The sequence below is a fragment of the Bos javanicus genome, chromosome 16 (assembly GCF_032452875.1).
Source record: "Bos javanicus breed banteng chromosome 16, ARS-OSU_banteng_1.0, whole genome shotgun sequence".
Classification (NCBI taxonomy): Eukaryota; Metazoa; Chordata; class Mammalia; order Artiodactyla; family Bovidae; genus Bos; species Bos javanicus.
In genome coordinates this window covers 15800766-15815462 of record NC_083883.1, presented here as the reverse complement: position 1 = coordinate 15815462, position 14697 = coordinate 15800766, and the positions used below count along the sequence as shown (strand labels likewise).

Sequence of the window (14697 nt, the reverse complement as noted above, 5' to 3'; positions counted from 1 at the left end):
CTGCAGTCCGTGGGGTTGCAAAGAGTCAGATATGACTGAGCAACTGAACTGGACTGAACTGAACTGATGCCAAGTCTTAGCTGCAGCATGTGAGACTTTCTACTTTCCTGAGTACAGATCAAACTTGGAATTTCTGCATCACAAGCACTGCCTTAGCCACTGAACCACCAGGGAAATCCCTAAAGGTATTGAATTTTTAAAGAACCCAGTGGAGTAGGTAGGATTTTAAGGAACCCAATATACATAGGTAGGATTTTGCCACTCTCTTTTCCATACTTCACCAGGTGTATAGAGAAGTCATTGCTTTATCTTAGCGCATCTGTTGAAGTAAACAGTAATATGCTGAAATGGAAAGAAAGTCATTCTGACTCTTAGCTATGCAATTTATTACTGGGTTTATATAGGAATTAAACCAAAATTAAGTTTTTCTTTTTCTTATGAATTGCTAATTCTTGCATTTTTCCCTTAAACAAATTTATAAAAAGTAACACTGATCTTTGAAGCAAAAGAAAAAAAAAAAAGCCATTCAATTCCAGACATCACAAAAATCTGAAGTTCTCCACTCAGAGACGACAGAAATAATGGAAGCACTGATTTGAATTAGCAATCCTTTTTGAATTTTACAGACAATTGTTTTGGTTGGGTTAATTACTACTTTAAATTCTTTTCAATATGTTTGTTGGAAATTATTAAAATAACTGCATACTGGATGGATTTTCATTTATTAGTCTTCTAAAATTTTACAATGTACTAGTATTATCCTCTTAAACACCTTAGTTTATGACCAAATGAGGAAGGATCTGCTGGCATAGGAACCCGTGGAGCCCCTCATGTCTAACACCTTGCCATGCACATTGTAAGGTTTGGGAACATGTGCTGAACTGAATTCCTTTTTATTTTATTGAAAATATATGAGCTGCTACATTAGGCACTGCTTATACTAGAAAGATATTGTCATTATATTAATATACTATAGTGCATTATTATTGTATTTTCTCACTATTCTTATTCTAAAAAAGTTGAGCTTTCTTGTTTTAAATCACATTGTTAAGACTGGACTTAGAAGTGAATCTTCTTAGTCATTTAACTCTGCTAAACCTGTATTCCAGAGGGCACTTGTCGTTATTTATTTTATTTAGCTGATGGAGCAATACAGTGCCTCTGAATTACAGCTTTAAGTGTTTTCCATCTTAATGAGGGTTAGTATTCCTCTGAGGAGGTTATATTGTAGAGGGAACTAATCTCCTGCTTGATTCTGTCAATACAATCTTGTCTTACCAATAAAGAGGAAGTTAAATGCTACTACCTAATGGTAGAACTGATTAGAAAAAATGAATAGAAAGTGAGTTCCATTCTCTAGTTCTGTCCAGAACATAGGAGACATTATTCTTAAAAGCCCAAATTTCAAGTCACTTGCTTTATCTTTACAGTTTAAATATAAAATATTTTGGTGTTTTGATATAAGCGATCATGGAAAAAAATCTTGGTAAGATTCAGATTGTACTCAATTTTCATTCAAAAGGAAAGCGGTCAGAGACATAAGAATAAAGTTCAAATGGAAGATATTTAGAATAGTATTTTTAGATTAAAAATCTAATTTTAATGTAAAATATGAGGGATGCTTCAGAAACCTTATTATAATTAGTATCTTTGACTACCAAAACTGAGAAACAGAAGACAGTCTAAAATAAAGATTAAAATAATCTATGTACAGGAATGAAGTGGAAATAACAGTACCAGACATCTGGATTTAATATGGTTACTATAACTGGAAACATGGTTCTGCTTTTTCTGGCATGCTCCAATAATAAAAAGCATTCTGGCTTGTGAAGGACAAAGTGCTTCTTGTCAGTAACAGAATTCTGCCACAAAAATGCAAGTTTATAGGGAATCTGATGAAAAAAGTTAATTGAAAAAAACATACTCTGTGCAAATTCATGCGTGTGCAAAGATAATAAACCTTTTGCTCCTGCCTTTATGTACAACAGCCTCAGTTACAGTTTTGCAAAGCTTTAGAAATGCTTTATAAAAATATATATATTTATGGTGAGCCTGAGTAAAAATTGAAAGTATAATCCTAACTTGTTGCTTAGCTAAGGTATCTGAACTACTGTTGATAAAGGCTCAATGATGTATTCTAAGGCTAAAACATAATAAACGGGATGAAGTTCAGAAATCTTGGAGTTTGGTAACCAAATGGACAATAAATCTCTTGCTCTTTAATAAGACTAAAACTTGCTTTGAAGTTAACCAGGCCTAGAAGGTGAAATGAGCTTTTGAATTAGAAGTCTCTATACTGAGAAACACAAATAGAAGTGTATAATCCGAAGTCACCCACACACAAAAATAGTATGTGGAGAAGGCAATGGCAACCTGGAGAAAGCAATGGCACCCCACTCCAGTACTCTTGCCTGGAAAATCCCATGGACAAAGGAGCCTGGTAGGCTGCAGTCCATGGGGTCTCGAAGAGTGGGACACGACTGAGCGACTTCACTTTCACTTTTCACTTTCATGCTTTGGAGAAGGAAATGGCAACCCACTCCAGTGTTCTTGCCTGGAGAATCCCAGGGACGGTGGAGCCTGGCAGGCTGCCGTCTATGGGGTCGCACAGAGTCAGACACGAATGAAGTGACTTAGCAGTAGCAGCAAGGAAGTTTCAAAGAAAATTTAATAAAATTATTAAAAAGTTTTTTCAAAGAACTGTATTGTTTTAGCCATAGAAAACTCTTTTAAAATAATAATATTCAGTTTCTTTATATTCATTTGCAAGGAAATGAAAATATTCGACTTCAAACATAAGAGAGGGCTTCCCTAGTCACTCAGTTGGTAAAGAACCTGCCTGTAGTGCAGAAGACCCAGGTTCAATTCCTGGGTTGGGAAGATCCCCTGGAGAAGGAAATGGCAACCCACTCCAGTATTCTTGCCTGAAGAATCTCATGGCCAGAGGAGCCTGGCAGGTGACAGTCCATGGGGTCCCAAGAGTCAGACACAACTTAGCAATAAAACCACCAACAACAACCTAAGACAGTGTGGTTATAAACATTGTCAGTGCACTCCTAAATTTATCTTCTAATTCTGGTTATAGGGATCATTCAACTTACAGGATAATAGTTCCTATAATAGTATAATAATTCCTGAAATGCCTGTAATAATGTAACAATTAATTCCAGTACAAACAACATGAGGCAACGATTTGTGTTATTTGATTCACTAATGTATCTATGCTGTGTGCTGTGCTATGCTTAGTCACTCAGCCGTGTCCAACTCTTTGAGATCCCATGGACTGCAGCCCACCAGGCTCCTCTGTCCATAGGGATTCTCCAGGCAAGAATACTGGAGTGGGTTGCCATGCCCTCCTCCAGGGGATCTTCCCAACCCAGGGATCAAACCAGGTCTCCCATATTGCAGGTGGATTCTTTAGCATCTGAGCCACCAGGGATGCATCTGTACCACCAAGAAAAGAACCGGAAACAGGGGGAGTCCTCAATAAATACAAGATAAAATAAGAAAATTAAATTTGTAAAGTGAATTTTTGCAACGTTAATATGATTTTCCTTTCACTGTAAGTCCTAAAAATCAAAAGGCATAAGCCATTGAAAATGTTTCCACTAAAAAAAGCTAACATTGAAACAAATGAATCACCACAGACTCAGATGTCAACTAAATCAGTATGACTTTATTTGCAGAACCCTGCTTGTTCTTCCATGTCTCTTTAATAGTTATCCTTTAATATTATAGATAGAAAATACATTTTTACTGACCTATCTGTAAACTGAGGAATTTGACAACTATCTCTTTCTCTTAAACATAATTATATTTACAATATCAAAATTGGACATGTGTGAAAATACAATGAGTGATCAAGCATTACATTTGCCTTGTGGATTATTTCTAAGCATACTTCAAATAGCAAAAAATAAAAAAATATGCCTCTTAAGCACAAGTGTGTCTTTTCATTGTTATATTCCCAAGCTTTACCCTAGTTCACTCAGTGGATCAGATGTCCATTAAATATTTCTTTAAAAAAAAACAAAAATCACAAAAAGATGTGATCTACAGCAAACAAACCAATCTATCAGCAAGCCGTTAAATCTTTGTCTGCTGTTCTCCAATTTATTCTGAACCAGCATCTAATAGTGTCAGAACGTTTGTGTTGCTCTTGTTTAGTCACTAAGCTGTGTCTAATACTTCTGCGACTCTGTGAACTATAGCCTGCCAGACTCCTCTGTCCATGGGATTTCCCAGGCAAGAATACTGGAGAGGGTTGCCATTCCCTACTCCGATTCAGACCTCTGGGTACTTCTAATTAAAGAATGAGTCTTCGGCAATGGACTTTTGCTTATCCAGTTTGCCAGAGATGCTGGGATGGTCTATGTTTGCATCGGTAACTATCCTTACAGTGCCTGGCGTTGGCAATATATTCTAGCTTGTGTAACTAAACTTTTTTCTAAATATGAACACCTGCTTTCCCCATCATTGCCCAACACAGAATTGTGAAAACATTTGGTATTTTCAAGGACCACTCTTGGCAATAAATTACTTTAACTGCTAAAATAGCTCACTGTCTCCACATTCAGGGAGATATAAAGAACTTAAGATACTAAGTTTAAAACGAAAAGTAAAGTAAATCTATTTTTAAAGGAAATCTAGATTATTAAAAAGTTTTTATATAAGAAGAGCCAGGCAGGTTTTGAAGAATTTTATAAGAAAGAATAAATGGGGCATTACTGTATCAGATACAGAGAAACTTGAATATAAGCTAATATCTAGCATGTCATGTACATACTAGAGGTAATTTTAAGTCTTCATTGAATTTGTTACAATATTGCCTCTTTTTTTATGTTTTGTTTTTTTGGCCACCAGGCATGTGGGATACTAGCTCTCTGACCAGAGATGGAATCCACATCCACTGCATTGGAAGGTGAAGTCTTAACCACTCCCAGTAATTTTTAAAATCATACTGTCTGAACTGGCCAAGAATACCTTCTAAATAATAAACATAAGAATCAATATTGCAGGACTTATCTGAAACCAAAATCTGGTAATAGAAAAAAATTTAATAAATAGTTAATAACTGTCCAGTTTCAATGCTGAGCAAATACATTGTTATCTTCAGCTCAGACCTTTGCAAATCTATATTTAAAAGACAGTAAAGTCAGTCAAATTGTTATCATTTTTGTGATGAAAGAATCATGTGACCCTAGACTAAACTTTGGTTTACCTTACTGATTCAATGTTACTGGTGAGAAAGAAATATATTTAATAGTTAATAACAGTTTATGTTGGAGTTGCTGTTTTTACTCTAAATCAGAATTGATTTCCTTAAAGAGACACTGTCAAGGATAGGTTGAAATAGTTCTAATGACATGAGTGATCTTTCATATCTTCCTGGCCTACCTTCATAGATTGTAATTTGTTGTTTTGTCTTTTAAATTGGTTAAAGAAGAGACGTGTTTAAATGTTCACATTTCATGGATGGATGGAAGAGACACAAGAAAACCTGTTAGAGTTCACTGTAAGAGGAAACATGGATGCTGCAAGTTATTTTTCGCCACAGTTATGTCACTATTCAAACATAATTGGTGTTACTCTTTTAGCTGAAGTATAAAGAAAACTATACATTTAAAATAATCTGCCCTTGATCTACAAGTCCCCAAATAAGCAGACAAGGTGTTGCAAAAATGTATATGTTTGGGAGTAGCAATGTAAGACTAGAAGTTCCACTCAGAGGTGAGAAGATGCTGAAAATAAGTACTTTAGTCAAAAAAGAGGCTTCAAGAATAACTTTGTGCTTCTTAAGAAATTACTCAGGATTGTTTTTCTTAGCTATGAATTTTAAGTTTAAATTCACAGTGAAGACTGGATTCATTTCTCTCAGTTCACATTTCAAAAAAAAAAAAGTGTTGTTTTTGAGTGATTGGGAAAATTTAAAAAGTGGAACAGAGTATAACTTACAAATCAAAAAAATGCACATCCTATCAAAAATTGCTTACTCAAGACAGGTTTTGAACTCAAATTAACAAGTTGGTTAAAAAGCTCATTAGGAGTGAAATTAGTAATAAGAAACAGAAAATATACTTTCTAATCTGTCGCTGTTGTTAAACGATCATTGGCAATTCATTTTTATTCTAGACTATTCAATTTTGGAAACTCTGGTCTTATTCCACATTATTTGATGTATAATCCTGAAAATATTTTATCACATGTATATAATGTATTGAAACTTTGTATTCTGGTGACAGGCCTGAATGAATAATTAGAAATTCTCATAGTAAATTCAAGTAAAACCACTCAATTTAAATGTTTTGAGTAAGCTAGACTTGGTCTGTATATTAATATATTTGATGTTATATAAGAAAATGTTGAGAAAAGTATTGGTTAATTATCATAAAGGAGCATTTTTTTTACAACTCTAGTGTGTGCTTTATTCAATCTTGAATGATTTTCTTGTGAATAATTAGATTTTGTTCATTACTATTTGAGGTATTCACTTCTGAAAAAGACTATTCCACCATCTCTGTACATACATTTACGGGGCTGATTTTTTAAAACCATTAGAAATATTGCCACACAAAGATAGGAAAGCCAGTTAAATATATTATCTATCTCAGAAACTCAGTGATTGAATTAACTTTTGTTCTGTATTTACTTTGGCTACCTCAGAAGGCGCTTCTATACACAGTATTAAATTGCATAACTAAAAGCAGTTACAAATCCTTGTATCTTAAAAGTACATCCATATCAAAGATATTACAAATTACAAAGGACTCATGATAAGCAACCTGCATAAATATGCGATTTCATATTTTGATACTTGAGTGAACACATTTAAATTTACTCCTTGATTTGATTTAATCACTTTCCTAAAACGGCTTCTTTTCAAGAACATCATTTGAAATGTTTTAAAGATCATGTATTTAAGTTGTGAGAGTGTTTAATGAAACTATGAAGTAGTGAGTCACTATTTGACACTTAAAAACTAAAATGCATGCTTACTCAATTCTGGTCTTCCCAAGGCTAGATTGTTTTTTAATGGTGCAATATTCTAGAGATAGCTTTTAAAATTAACAAAATGCAAGACTCCAGAAAAGTTAATAAAAAAAAGCTCAGTCCTGATGAGGTTGGCTGATACTCACAGAAATCAGGAAGAAAAAGTCTAACTATAAGCATTCTTTCACAATAAATCTATAATGGAATTTAAATGAAACACACCATTATGAAACGATAATTCTTCTGTAGCAGAGAACTACAATACATTTGAAAGTAATGTTAACATATTTATTAATTTAATCAATAAATATGTATTTTATAGATTTAATTTGCTGGAACTGTAGCATGGTAGTTTCTTTATTAGCTATTGAAACAAATTTGTTATGCCTTTGGTGCTTTTAAAGTCATCCACATCTGAGAAAATTAGGGTTTATGCAGTAATACAAATGCTCCTAAAATATAAGTTAATATAGGTTACATTGAGGAAAACTACCATTTGTAACTCTAAACTTAAAAAATTAAAAACGTGAGAAATTATAAATTGTAAGAAATAACAGTGAATATGGAAGAAAGACTCTGTAAGATTCCTAATTATTAGATTGCATGTCATATTTTCACATCTGAATTTATGCTTTCTTGGTTAAAAATAAACAATTAAAATTTAACACAATTATTTATGTTAAGATAAAATAAAATCTACTCAGCTCACTGAAAGTATATTAGTTATATCTTTTAATCTTTGGGGGAAAAGAAACTGGTTAGAAAATTATCACTGTGTTTATTTCAATTAGAGCATCTAATAGTTATTCATGATTTGCTACTTTGAATATGAAATTGAGAAATATCCCAGAACTGTTTGCATGAATACTTTATTTCAAACATAAATATAGAAGAGCTAATTCATAGCTTATGAAATAGTTATCTATGGAAACTTTGTAACTGGATAGGTCTGCAAATAAGTAATTGGATATAAATATTCTTAATAACCCATCAAATATCCTTGAAATGATAGCGATAAAAGCTTTAAAATGTTATTGATGAGGATATTTGATGACCAGTATAAAATGCTTAGAGTGGCTATTTGATATTGCTAAGAAAAAAAAAGCTGGATCAGAACTTCTAGATATATTTTCAGTAAAAAGGCCATTAGTGTTCATGATTAAATTTCATCTTCAGAGAATCTTTTACTCTTATAGAATGGAATAAACATCTTTACACCATCCTTTTCTTTTAAGAGTCAAGACCATCCATTAGCAATCAATGATATTAAGCACATTTCTTTTTTCTTTTGCTCTTCTTTAGAACTCATGAATTGTAAACATTAAAATCATAAAACTAAATAACAGCACATGCAACTCTGGTCAGAGTTACACTACTAAATGTCTAAATGAAATTTTCCAAGTAATTGCTAAATTAAAACACCAACAATGCTAGATGTCACCTAATTACTTCTGGTAAGCTGAATATGAGTTGATAAATGATAGAAATTACCGGTATGATTTTCTCAAGTTTATTCATTATGAAAGTTGTTATATGAAAATATTTTGATCTTGCTTTCAAATAATCTGAGAGAAATCAACAAGTTAATAATATAAACTTGCTAAGAAATCAGACTTTCACTAAATGACGGTGAAAAGCCAGTCAAGAACAACTATTTTTGTAAAAGTGACTCTTCTCCCAAGACAGACAGGATTAAAGTCGTAAAAACTAATGTGTCTTAAGGAGTAAGCTTTTCTCTTTCTAGGCTATATGATATCAAAATAAAAGAAACATTATGTAAACTCATTAGACACCATAAAAACAAACCAAGAATATTTGGTACTATATATATATATGTATATTTTAAAGTTGAGTCAACATTACTTCTTTCATGGAGAGTTTTATCAGAAAACAAACCAAAAAAAAATCAAATGCAAATGATACCTTTTGAAAAATATATATTGTCTCCACAACATTTATCTTTTTAAAGCATCCTTATTTAGGGTCATTTTTTTTCTACAACAACACTCTGGTGTTTTTAACTATGTGAGAGATAAGGAGTGTAAAGAGTAGACAGAAATCTTACTAGGATCCCATTAGTGAGGCGGAACTAAAAATAAAACTGAGGAAGGAATCTCAGATCCATCTCTCTCTACTTTCACAATAACCCACTACTAGAGGTAAAAAGAAAAATGCTAGAAGACCTCATTAATCATAAGTCATAGTCATAATATACAGATACCTTTGGGATATTTTTTAATAAAAGATGTTTGTTCAAAAGTTGACACAGATAATCTTTACATTACTCTTTGTGTCTGAACTTTGAGCTTCTGATACTAATACTCAATTTTCTAAATGATTTAAATTTTAGACACCTACTCTGGTCAGTAATTACTCATTTGGGAGCTAATATGAAAAAGATCAAAGTAACAAGTAACATAGGAAACAGAAGCATAGGTTGATAAGAAAGCATCAAAGTTTTGAAGTTCTATCAGTTGACTCTTTGCACTTGTAGAGAAAAAAACACAAAGGCACTATCTTGAAAAGAAAGTCTCTTTTATTTAAAGAACACACAAACCTAGCAGTAAGGCTAATTTCATGCATGCATGTATGTGTATGACAGACAAAATCACGCACAGACACTCTTAGAATCCCAATGGTTTCATCCTTCTTAGGTTTGATTTACTTCACTATCATATACCAATCATTCAGCATGATTAAAATCAAAATGTATTATACTTTATAAAACTGTACATTTCCATTACAATGTTGAGTTTATTAAGAGAAAATAGCTCATGAGAAACTGAAATGACATATTATCTGATTAAATGATAAGTGAAATCTATCATATGGTATCATGCTTATTTTATTTTAAAATACTATTAGAACAATGTAATTTAAAATCAATGCCTCCACACTCACCCAAAAGTGGACATACATATGTAATATAATATATAATAATGTCATGTTCACTACAATAGAACTCTAGAAGATAAAATGCAAAAGAACTAAGAAAGTGGAATTCATTGATGAATTACTTTTTCCAGTGGAGTAAAAACTACCTCTTGCATCAAACTAAGAAAAGCACTATAACTTTGCAATTTTATGACCCAAAGTTGCAATTATCTTTCATATGTCTTCAATATGTTATCAGTGAGCCTTACAAGCAGAAAATTATTGATCAGAGATCTACATCAATAAATGTAAGCACTTAAAATATTTCCAGAGAAAAATCTTAAAGTATATGATTTCTTAGAGAAGAAAAACTGTTAGAAATAAATGGAACAGTTTTAGGATTGTACCTTATTAATATTTCTTTTTGCTTCACTGTGTGGGGACTCCAGACTCCTTAAACGTATTAGCATAACATAACAAAACAATATCAATAATAATAACAGAAGTTCTTCAAATGGAGTTTTAGCATTTTAATCATTTTAACTGAGATTTTTTTTTTGGGGGGGGGGATGGTTGTTAAATCTGAGAGTGGAAGAAATCTATTGGCTGGTAACATTATACATCTACAAAACTTGGAATTTTAAAAGTCTTATTTATGGGAGATTTTTCATAATGGAAAAAATTGTTTATATTGTATTTTTCGGTTTCCCACTGGTCTCCTAAGCTCAAAGATTTCTATACTGGGGTCAAACATATCTTACCTTAGGGCAAGCTCTTTTCTCACCGTATTTGACAACACAACCCATATCTACTCTAATTTTTTTTTAATTAAGAAAATTACATGAAAATACCCCCCAATAAATTTCCCTCAAGTAGTCAGAATTAAATTGCTGTTTGAAGATGCCCTGAATAGTTCTCCAGCTGTCCTTTATGTATTCAGGTCTGTGACCTTAACAAGAAGCAGTTTTAAGGCATTTCTGCAACTACTTCCTTACTTCCTTCATTTGGGTTCTACATTCCTTCTTCTGATGTCTACCCTCTCCATTTGTTCCTCTCACCTTGGCCCAGTTTATGATTTCTGTAACATTGTTAGACATTTAAGTAAATGTACCTTGAACACTCAAATGAATGCATGTTAAACATTGAAATGGATTTAAACGGCTCATGAATGCAAATATTACGAAGTTATGCATCATAGCAGACCCATTTGAAAATACATATAACCCATCGCTTCAAACAGAGGAAAAAATTGTCACGGGAGGGGTCAAACACAGGTTATCTCATTGTCAATAAAATATAGACATTCAGTTCTTACCTGCTTAACTGCATGATGATAAATCTAAATGGCACGCAAAAGAAAAAAAGTCCCCCAAATCTGATCATCTGTCTTCGAAGCGGCTGTGACAGTTTTAGACACTGGTGCTTTCTTCTTTGCTTATATTTGACTGGCTAGACTATTTGTAAGCAATAGTAGGGTTATTTCGCAACCCCAGTCACCTCTACGCCTTTTCAAGCCTCGGGTGGTCATTTCACACAGCTGGAAACATGCATCTTATCCTCGGAGGTAACAGCCTCCCCAGCGTTTCCTAGTCGGATTCCCGTCCAAGGGAGGTCTCTGCCCCAAAGGGCTGCTCACGTTCCTGACCTGGTGCAAAGGAGAAGGCTCTCTGGGCTCAACTCTTGGGGACTAGGACAACAGCCATCGGAGACTTCAACTCTGAGCCACCGTTCGGCTGCAGATCCAGCTTCTCTAGCGGCCGGGAAGCACCACCCCCTCTCGGGTGGACGCCGGAGGCGAGCGCGCCCAGCCTGGACCCTCCTACCTCGCGCCCCACCTCCAGGACAGGGGGACAGAAACAGAAAATCCTAACTCTCAAGTGGGGGTAATAGAAGCTGAAAGACTCCCAATCCCTACGGTTTGCTTTACACTTCCATTCCAACCTCTGGCTCCAAGTTGACATCCAACTCCTTTCCTCCACCCCTCCCGCCCACTAGATCCCTGCGAGTTGTTGAAGCAGGAGAGGGTGTGACGGTCAGCTACACTTTCCCACAGAGCCCAAGAAGTCAGCTAGCTCTTCTAAACCCAGCTAAGCGGACGGATGCGGACGGCGACTTTTTTTTTTTTTTTTTTTTTGAGGCAGGCATGCTGGAGAGCCGTCAAGTCTTAATCTTAGTCACAGCTCATCAAAAATAATAATAATAAATAAATAGAAACGCAGATGGGAGCGGATGAGGAATTCTCATACCAAATCTGGCCTCTCTCACAGAAAAGCGGTTTTGCTCAAAACCGGCGGGAGGAAGGCTGGCAATGGAGCGGGAAGTAAGGAAGCACCCCTAGCGCGCTCCCGGCTCCGGGGCTGCGATGCCCATGACGGGCGCACGTTCGCCGCAGGGGCCGAGAGCCAAGGCTGTGCCTGCGGGGCGGGCGGGGCGCAGGGTACCGTCTCCACCCGGGCGAGTCGTCCCCACTCCCGGCGCCCAGCCCGAGCAGCCTGGTCCACCCAGCCCCGTGTCCTCCGCGCCCCCGGAGCCCAGTAGTTTAGGCGTTGCCACCAGCTGCGGAGAAACCTCCAGGCGAGTCGCCTGTTGCTACCCCACCCGGCGAAAGCGCCTTTGGCGGTACGAGCCTGCTAGACGCACACCTCCCCTCCACCAACTTGAGTTTCAGGTTATGATACAGGAAAACGCACTTACCTAAGTACCTTACGTCTGTGCCTTACTGGGGTAGACTACGTTAAGAAGCAAAGATCTGACTGCACTGAAAGTTGGATTTTTTTTTTTTTCCTTCCCTCCCTCCACTCCTGCGCAACAGCAGCAGTCCTCCAAAGAGGATGTTTGAATTGGTGAATTATGCTAAGACCTCGTTTCTTCAGCTGAAATCTCGGACGCTGATGGCACTTGTCTGGCAGAACGACCAGGCTGGGAAGGAGACCAGGTAGAAACTAGTGACGGGTGAGGGGCGCCAAGCGGTGCGGACCACAGGCAGCCCCGTTTTCTCGCTGGGAGCCAGGAGGGGAAAGCCCTTGAATCCCGAGACTGGGGGATGGGGTGTCGCTGCAGCTGGAGTACTTTTCTGTCTGGAAGCTAAAAGGGCTCTTGAATTCAAAAAAACAAAAAAACAAAAAAATATAGGTTGTCGAGTCAGTCATCAATGACGACAGAAATAGTTCTTTCTGAGAATTTTTTTTTAAAGAAGAAAGAAGGGGGGAAAAAGGGCTTGAACAATAGGTTTTCACCTCTATCCATCAGAAATGTAGAAACCAGCAACTTGTTTTTACTGGGGGCGGGGGATTCGCAGAGGGGGAAAAAAATCTCTATGCATTAGGGATGACTGATGATACATTCATGTTTGGCATTAAATAAATACTGTGTCCTTGTCAATGTGTGAAGTAAAAGCTGAGATTTAAATGTTTCTCAACACAGCTATACTTAAAAGGGAAGTGGTAATCTTAACTGTCAGTTTAGCCCATAAAATTGCTCATAAAAGTGAAAAAAAAAATAAAACACTGACATATTAACATCCTTATTAAAAATGAGTCTAGGGGTTGAACAAGTGTGAAGAGTGAGGCAATTAATTTTTTCCTATAAAGCCTGTCCCTGAATTTCAGTGATTACAACCAATATAATCAGTACTTGCTTCTGATAGTTCTCTTCCTCTGAAATGAGCACTCTGTGTCCAATTAACTGTTCACAGGCTAAATTCACAAAATTGAAAATGTACTCCCAAGTGTGATGCCCGATTTTAAATACAACACCCAAAATAATGTGTTCATGTGTGATTTGGGATGTTGTTTAAAAAAAAAAAATGGTGCACTCAAAACTCACACTCCTCTTGTTACCATACAGTGGATTTTAGTGCTTGATATCCTGAACCCACAAAAATACACTTTAGGAAAGTCCTCCCTAGTCATGTAATTGCTTACAATGAGCAAATAGTGACCTGAACAACCTTCTAAAGATCAGGAACTAGTGAACTTTCTCAGACCCTGCGATTGTCAGCAGGTCTGTTTTAAGCTCACTCTTAGACAAACGTATAAAATTTGATCTTTCAAATGGCACAAGAATATGTGCCAAGAAGCATTGCGGGGCGCGGTGGGGGGGTGCGGCTGGGGGGTGGAGGGAGGGATGGTTAATGTTTCCTATAACCTGAACATAAATGAGTGCAGAAATAAAGAATGTAAAAAGGGATGGGGTGATTCATTACATGGGCTGTATCGTAGTAGCACAATTGCAAGGAACATACTAATTAATCAACAGGGTCACATAGATCTTTGGGTTCTGAAAGTGACAAAAATGTAAGACATGAGACATTTTTTAAACACACAGGTTTATCAAAAATAACACTAGCAGTAAGTTTCTAATCACATATGAAGAGAAGAACTTACCAGTGGAAATTTCAGGAAGCAAGAAGACTGTGAGAAAAATACATCCAGAATTCCAACAGATATTCCATGATCTTCCAAAGCAAGGTAGAGTGATGAGCTTCAGGCTGGTGGAACTTTGAAATAATCAGCAGTTCCTGGTGGCATGTAACCAAGTAAAAACCAGTTACACGGAAAGCCAGGAAGCCCCAAGGAAGGGAGGCAAAATGTGAAAGAGGTGCCTTTTATTGGGGGTGGGGGGGCGAGAAGAGGGAGGGGGGAGGCTTATTTGTGGTGATCCTTAGGCAGGCAAAGTGAAAATTTACGGACTGTACAGCCCCAGACAGTGGGGGAAAATAGAAGCTGTGTAACCCCAGAGACCAGAAGGTGGACTACAGATAAATCTGCGAAGAGAAGTAAGAAGATGTGTTGAAGACAGCGAGATAAAGAGAGAACTAGTGAGCGAAGCTGT

At 36.2% G+C, this 14697-nt stretch overlaps 1 protein-coding gene across 3 annotated transcripts in view; it reads right to left on the bottom strand.

Moving 5' to 3' along the window:
• The window catches only part of BRINP3 (BMP/retinoic acid inducible neural specific 3), a 489588-nt gene extending 475262 nt beyond the window's left edge, over positions 1 to 14326 (bottom strand). The window contains exon 1 of one of the 3 annotated variants that reach the window (XM_061382185.1): positions 14250 to 14326. The gene's annotated coding sequence lies outside the window, so the exon portion shown is untranslated. Of the gene's footprint in view, positions 1 to 11179; positions 11986 to 12558; positions 12813 to 14249 lie in introns of those variants that run through there. The other 2 variants (XM_061382186.1, XM_061382184.1) reach the window with 2 other exon arrangements.
• Between the last annotated feature and the right edge of the window lie 371 nt (positions 14327 to 14697).